Here is a 6680-nt window from a genome sequence, read left to right as displayed (position 1 = left end):
CCCGCGTTCCCTCGCCTCCCGGCTGGCTGGCGAGCTCTGCAGCGCGGCGGCGGTGGCGGCGGCTCATTACCATAGACCTGCTCTTGCCGCTGCTGCCTTAAAGCGGCAACGCCGCAGTGCCGAAGAGAGTGGGCCCCACCCAGCGCCCTCTTGTGCGCAGATGCTTTAAGGGTCACCGCCAGATAGGAACTTAGATCCCAATCCCCTAGGCCTGCCCTTGGCCAGAGCTGGATCCTCTCTATCTCTGAGAAACGAATTAACAGGAAGCCAGATAGGAAACTGTAATAATGGTGGTGACATTCTAAGTATGGTTACAAGCTTTTCAGAACATGAGGGCTCTCAAAGTCCCCAGTCATACCGCACCTAAGAGCTTTCGTTGATGTCTCCTTGCACAGATCCCAAGTCAAATCGAGCTAGATGGGTTGAGCTCCACGGAACACAGTCTCCCTCAAATCCCGGAGAGATACCCCGGGGAGGTCCTGAGGCCCCACACCACTCAGCAAGTTTGTGTTTTGACTAGGATGCTCTTTGGGGGTCCAGGTGCCAGGCAACATGATCCCAGGCTCTTTGTATGTGCATGCCTGTGTGTGTGTGTGTGTGTGTGTGTGTGTGTGTGTGTATGTTACTAAGGATTGAATCAGGAGTCTTTGTATATCTCCAGCCTGTTTTGATTTTTAATTTTGAGACACAGTCTGGAAAAATCACCAGGTTGTCCAGGAGAATTTGTAATCCTCCTGCCTCAGCCTCCCAGAGTTCTGGGTTTGTGTGTGCCACCATGCCCCACTCCCCAGCCTCATCTTGACTTCACTTGGGCTTTTCAAGGGGAGGGGATCTGGGAGGCCCAGAGCAGATTAAGGGACCCAGTGGAGCTGTAATTGGTGGCAACACCTGTAATCCCAGCATTCTGGGAGGCTGAGACAGAAGGATTGAAAGTCTGAGCCCGGCCTGGGCAATTTAGTGACTTAGTGAGACCTTTGTCTCAAAATATAGCTCAGTGTAAAGGCCCTGGGTTAAACCCCTAGTATTGCAAAACAAGACAAAAAGGCCCAAGGAGCCCCATGCAGTGGGGAGAGCAGCTTTAGCACAGGCTTCTGGGTCCTAGGCAAGTGACTTGCACTGCCCATGAGGCCTCTTGTCCCGAAGGATGGCCTCTCTCCTTCTCCCTTCCCATCAGTAGTTAACTCCTGTCCCCTTCTTTCTATCCGCAGCTTTGCGACCAGCAGACAGCCCTGTCCAGCGTGTAGAGCTCCAGAGCATGGTCACAGAGCAGGTCTATGGGACTTGAAACTGGTGTGCAGCATCTGGGAGTCCAGGAGAAGGCCACTCACGAATCCCAACCAAGAGAAAGAAAGAGCCAGTCAAGGGAGGCAGAAGGCAGTGCAGGAAGAGCTTCCTCCAGTAGCAGGGGCCTGGCCAGCTGATAGGAAGGAAAGCTGTCGTCCTTCTCCACACACCCCAGCTGTGTGACCTTGGTCAGTTTCCCTTTTTATAAAATGAAAGGGTTGAAGAAAGGAAATAATTTTCAAAAGTTTACTTAGCAGCACTTTTTTTTTTTTCTTTTTTTTAAGACAGGGTCTCACTGTGTATCCCAGGCTGGCCTGGAACTCATGTTCTTCCTATCCTAGCTTTCCAAGTGCTGGGATTACAGGCATGGGCCAACACATCTGTCTTTTCTTTTTTTTCAAATAATATCGGAACCAGAAGCACAGACTATAAAGTAGATGAGTAGCACTTTTGGCTGCAGTGGGAATTAGGGCCTTGCTCACCCCTGCTGCACTCCCAGCCAAGAAATCCCTGGCATGCTCCACACAACTTGAGGATCTGCAGAGATCCAGTCTGAAAAGTACTGAATCAAGTTCTCCCTTCCAACCTAGGGTTGCAGCCATGTTGCTTTCCGTGGCTCACTGCGGAGGACCCACTTGCCCTGGGCCCAGAGAACTCCCATGTGATCACCCAGCAATGCCAAGGAGGAGAAACCAGGTTTTTTTTTTCCCCCTCAGAGAATTATAAGAGGGGTTGGGTTGTCCTAGGCAATGGTGGGGTGGGTGAGCAGGATAGAGAAGGAGGAGGGCTAGGAGGAGGACCTCTGGCTCAGGGATTTCCTGCTCTTTTCTGGACAAGGCCAGGAACAGCCCCAGAGATGGAGGAGTGGCTTACCCAGCTCCCCCAGGGCCCTGCCTCTCCAGACTTCCTTAGCCTCATTTGGAAAGATCTATCTAGGGGCTGCGTGGGCATTTTGCTCTTCACCTAATAGCCATGTAGTACAGAGAATGCTTGAAAATTATACCATCTGTTAATTATCCTTTGAATCGGGGTTGGATAATGAGACTCATTTCTGATGAAGGCCCAAGCCAACATATGGAGAAACTGCAGCTTCCAGTTCATCTGTCTCTCTCTATAGCTGAAGACTTCCAGGTGGAAGAGAGAGTAGCCTTGGCTCTGGATCATGGGATGTTGTTCTGGAGCCCAAGCAGGGGTGAGCAGGGAAGGAAGGTGTGGGAACCTGAGCTCACTGGAGGGCAGTGGCCTTTATGCCTGAGGCAGTCAGGAACCCTTCCCTTCATCTCAGAGCACTTTGGCAAATAGTTCCTAACCCCCTCCTGGCCTTACCCTAGGGACACAGGACAGAGCTGTCTCTTCCTGCATTCTCATTGCCTTAGCTACAAAAGGGAACTTACTCCTCTGGTACAAATCTCCCACTTTACATGGAAGGCTTTCAAGGGAAAGTAACCTGCTAAGATTGCCGACCCCTGAGATTGGGGGGTGGGGTTCCACCTCCAGCTCTGATGAACCTTCCTCACCCACTCTGTTTTTTTGTTTGTTTTTTGGTAACAGGAATCGAACTTGGGTCCTTGCACTTGCATACTTGGGTCCTTGCGCTTGCGAGGCAGGCGCTGGAACCACTGAGCTAAATCCGCAGCCTTCCTCACCCACTCTGCTTCCTAAGGGTCCCTAGGCCTGTGGTGAATATAATAAAGTGTTATTCTGGCACTCGGCTCTCAGCTGAATGCAGTAGTCTGGCAAAATGCTCCAGGAACAACTGAGAAAAACTAAAGGAGAGAGAGAGAGAGAGAGAGAGAGAGAGAGAGAGAGAGAGAGAGAAGAGAGAGAGAAGAGAGAGACTATCAGTCTCAGAAGGCTTCCTGAGGGGGTGGGACTTAAACTGCATCTTGAAGACTTGGAAACAGCATTCCTGGCAAGAGGAATTCTTCAACAAATTATGGAATTTAACAGGTTAAGTGTCTTCTCCAAGATTATACAACTGGAATTTAAACCCAAGCAATCTGGCACCAGCATCCAAGCTCTTAAACAGTGTACTATGAAGGAGTAAAAGGAAAAAATGAAATGTGTCAGCTTGGCGGGAGCTAAGCTTGGGGTAGGTCTGTTGTGGCCCAGCACAGCAAAGGGGTATGCACGGCCACATCAGGAAGAATCAAGCGAACTCTGCCTTGGGCAGATCTGGGAACCAGTGGCCGGCTGGGGAGGCAGAGCAGAGAGGAGGTTGCAGATGAGAGGAAAGGTCAAGTTGGCCTTTGATTGCTAGGCAGGGCAGTTTCTCTGGCAGAAGAGAGTGGTGGGAAAGAGGCCCTGGCACCTGGTCCCATTTCTAGACTCAGTTCTGCTTTAAAACTGGACAGAACCAAGACAAGAGAGTCTGGCCTTTCTGGATTCCTGGGTTTGTGGAGTGAGTGGAGCAAAGAGACCAGGGCCCAGCAAACCAAGTAAGCCAGACACTTGAGTGTCTTCGGTCTGACTTGCCTGTGTGTCTAGCCTGCTGCCTCCCTCTTTCTTTGCAGCTAAAGGGTCCTCCCCTCAGCAGGTGAACTCTGTCTCTCAGCCCCCTGACTCCATCTCTGGGGGGAGCGTTCTCAATCAGGGTTTTGTAGATTCTTGAGGCTGATTCCTCTCCAAACCAGTCTCCACTCAGCAGTTAAATACCGACCCTTCCTAACTTGCAATGGGCTCACATCCTGATAAACTCATAATAAATTGTAAATGATGTAAATAATGTAAGCTCTTAAGACACTTAACCTCTCAAATACTATGCAGTAGCCCAGGCAACATTAAACATGCTCAGAACACTTACAGTAGCCTTCAGTTATGCAAAATCATCCAATGCAAAACCTATTTTATAATAAAGTTAAGCATTTCATGGAACTTATTAAATTCTGTGGCGAAAGTGAAAACTCAGGATAGTTGCATGACTACATTTTCATACCATCGTAGAAGTTGAAAAACTGTAAGTCAAACCATTATATGTTGGAGATTACAGTTTTAAAAAATTACTATATAGGCTGGTGATATTCATCTAGGGGTAGAGTGATCGCCTATCCTGTATGAGTCCCTGGCTTCAGTCCCCAGAACCTCTAAAAAAGAATGTATATGGGGGCCGGGGATTTAGCTCAGTGGTTCCACTGCCTGCTTTGCAAGCGCAAGGACCCGAGTTCGATCTCCGGTACCAAAAAAAAAAAAAGAAAAGAGTGTATACGGTTATTATGCCTCTTTGTCTTCTGGTCTCCCTGGGGTGACCACTCTTCAGTCGTGTGCTCCCACTAGGCTACCACAGGCCAAAGCAACAGGGTCAAGCAACCATAGACTGAAACTTCGGAAACTATAAGCCAAACTAAAGTTTTCCCTTTCAAGGAGGGAGTGGGTGGAGAAAAACTAATAAAACATTTTTGTAGGTTTAAAAAATCTCTTGCTGGGTGTGGTGGCACAGGCCTATAATCCCAGCGTGCTTGGGAGGCTAATGAAGTAGGAGGACTGCAAGTTCCGGGGCCAGCCTGGCCTATAATATAGCAAGACTCTGTCTCAAAGAAAAAGAGAGAGAAAGAAAAAAATAAAATAAAACAGGACCCCCCCCAAAAAACTGACAATATCAAAAAATCTTCTTGCCTTCAATCCCCAGCAACACAATAATAATAATAATAATAAAAGATAACAAATGAAAATAATAAATCTGCATGACTAAGGCCCTGTATCAATCCCCAGCACCAGAAACAACAACAACAAAAACTCTTACAATTTTTGTATTTTGAAAAATTTCAAACATTCAGAAAAATGGAAAGGAGCACCCACTAAGCCAGGTGCAGTGTTGACTACCTGTAGTCCTAGCTATTCGGGAGGCCGAGATGGGAGGATTCTTTGGGCTGAAAAGTTCAAGCTTGGCCCAGCGATTGTCGACCTTCTGCTTTATCTGTCACAGCTTCTAGAGAATGGCATGGACACGAAGTGCCAAAATAACAGCAACCTATGCTCCTGAGAGGCAGGGCCTGGACGCCTCTCATAGAACCCAGAGGATCTCTGCCCCGGCCATGGCCAGGAACATAAATGAGAAATCTCTGGAATCAGCTAATATCCAGTGGAATCCAAACTCATGTCTCTCACTTTCAAACCAGAACTTTATGTATTACATTAGGTCTTCTGCCACACTAATTTTCTTTCTTTTTTGATGACACGGATTGTTATCCTGTTGAAGTGCTACATTCTGAATTTACCTCCCTCGCGGTGTCCTTCACACAGTAACATTACGAACTCTGGCACGCCACTCCCTTCCTGAAAACCCTGTGCCGAGCTTCTCTGTTGGACCTTGGATAATGTCCAAGTCTCTTGTACTGATCCACAAACCCCACATGGAATGGCCTAGTCTCTTCTCTCCCTTTGCTCAGTTCTGGATATCCTGGCTTCCTTCCAGTAGTTGAACATAGTAGTCTTAATGCCCCTCCTTCATGTATAGCAATTTGTAATTACATAGAGTACTTCCTTGTTAATTTACTTGGCTGACTGCTGTTTTACTCACTGGCAGCAAGCTCTAGGACCAGGGAGAACAAATGTGTCTCAAAATACCTAACATGGGACCTGACATGTAGGTATTGGTCAAATCAGTACATCCTACATGGATGGGTAGATGGATGGATGGACAGATAAATGGGTGGATGGATAGCATAGAGGAGTGAACAGATGACCCTGCATGCCTGGAACGTCCATCTCATAGGAAACTGGGTCTCCAAGCTGCTCTGCAGGAGGCTCCAAACTCATTCACTTGAACCACAAACTGCATTCCAGTGCCAGCTACTGCTAAGGGTGGTAGGCCTGATGTCCCAACTGTTCGACTTTCTTTGGGGCATAATTTAAAATGTCAGCGATGCCTTATCCCACTGGTAGGGTCAACTTGCTGTGCCAGGTAGTGGCTTAAAAGGCCTCACACACCTTAATTATGTAAAGTCCACCTACAGTCCAGCTGAGAACATTTTTGGTCTTTGAGCACTGAGGGGAAGAGGTAGACCCTGGAGCTGAGCTGCAAGCAGCAAATCCCAAAGTAATATCTGCAATAATTTAGTTAAAGTTGTCAGAGCAAGCGGAGAAAGGAATCCCTGCTGGCCCTAGCTGTGCTTTGGCCACAGGGCGGGGTGGCCAGGTGTGAGAAGTACACAGATGAATGAAACCCCACCTCTGGTCTCCGGCGGCAGTCTAATACAGAGACAACTATTGTCACTGGTGATAGTCGTTAATACTTTTACGTAGGGTGGAGGAGTTAGGGAAGGCTTTTTAAAGGAAGTGGCATCAGAACCACTTTGAAGAGGGAGGAAGAGTTCCAGATATGCAGAAGGCAAAGGCATGTGGGCAGAGGAAGGGCATGAGCAGATATGATGGGACATGAGTGTAGTCAGTGCCCGGAG

This window comes from Fukomys damarensis, unplaced genomic scaffold, assembly GCF_012274545.1.
Source record: "Fukomys damarensis isolate Sample0158 unplaced genomic scaffold, DMR_v1.0_HiC HiC_scaffold_33, whole genome shotgun sequence".
Lineage (NCBI taxonomy): Eukaryota > Metazoa > Chordata > Mammalia > Rodentia > Bathyergidae > Fukomys > Fukomys damarensis.
Note: the sequence above shows the minus strand (reverse complement) of the source record.